A 1412-nucleotide genomic window follows, 5' to 3' on the forward strand; every position below is an offset into this window, starting at 1 on the left:
CATTTTATTGAGGTCTTCACTGGCACATTCCATCAGTATTCCTTTTTATTACGAGTGGCTGTGACTTCTACCATTTTGTGGCTTCTTATTTCTTTGTCCTCGGTATTATCCTTCCGACAGATTTCATTATAGAGTGTCCTAGCTACAACGTCATGTCTCATCGGTAGATAATACCGTGATGACATTTTCGAACAACTGCTTATGCTGTTGGTGATACCTCCGATGTTAACCCTACAAAGTCTGCATCGGTTGTCACATTTTCCGATTTTCCTGTATTTTTATTCCTTTTGTGCATCAGGTACTTGGTTGATATTTCCTGTTCCTGGATTGCAAACGCATACCCTTCAAAGTGGGAGGTATTAATCCCTCAATTGGTCCATGATAAACTGCTTTTATGATCGATTTTGCTATCATCACGGAGCTTTCTACTAATATATCCATGCATAGTTTTCTGCTCATATAGGCTCATCCTTTCATGTGATGATACGTTGCAGTAGAGTCGTGCGACTTCTTTGGGCATATATTCTAGGTTATCAGACAAAGAATGTTGGTCAAAGAGCTGCCTTCCAAGTCTTATGATGTTATCAGCCTCATGTATACAAACTTGGTCAAGGGATGCACTTCGACACTTGGTAGCTAAATAATGTTGCCGAAGGGATATGACTCGACATTCAAAGGCATTTCGGATTGATATTAAGCCTCTGCTGCCTTGTTTTCGTTTTAGGTAGATGCGGTCTACGTCATTGTTTATGTGGAAATTGTGTGCTTGTTAATATTTTTCGGGTTTTCACATCAATGGCTCGGATCTCATCAAGCAGCCCAAATGTTGATATGAGTACTGGCACTGCAAACACATTGTGAGTCACTGTTTTATTGAATGCAGAGAGTTCTGAGGTCCAAATTTTCTTTATTCGGCTGTAATATTCTTTAGTGACATATATCTTGTTACAGGTGCCATCGTACGATAATATTTTCATGCACCCCTAGATACCTGTAACATTCCTCGTCAGATACAGGGGAAACGGTGAAATCATTCATGGAGATGTTAATAGTCTGGTTTATAGTTTTTCCCCCTTTTCACAACCATATTACAACATTTATCCTAACCAAACTCCAACCATACATCCTTTGAGAATGTTGTAACTAGGTCAAGGCTAGTGTAATTTTTGTATTTCTGTTTTCTTGTGAACCAGTGAGATATCCTTCAGAATTCCTTAACATGAATGACAAGGACTTTACAGAAAGTATAAGAAACATCACAGAGAGGCTGTCTCCTTGGTATACGCCTTTGCGATACTGTATTCTGTCGGTGATAATACAGTCACACTTTGTATTTAATTTCAAGATGTATGTATGTATGTATGTATGTATGTATGTATACATACATACATACATACATACCTATATATATA

This window comes from Octopus bimaculoides, chromosome 11 (genome assembly GCF_001194135.2).
Source record: "Octopus bimaculoides isolate UCB-OBI-ISO-001 chromosome 11, ASM119413v2, whole genome shotgun sequence".
In the NCBI taxonomy this organism is placed as follows: domain Eukaryota; kingdom Metazoa; phylum Mollusca; class Cephalopoda; order Octopoda; family Octopodidae; genus Octopus; species Octopus bimaculoides.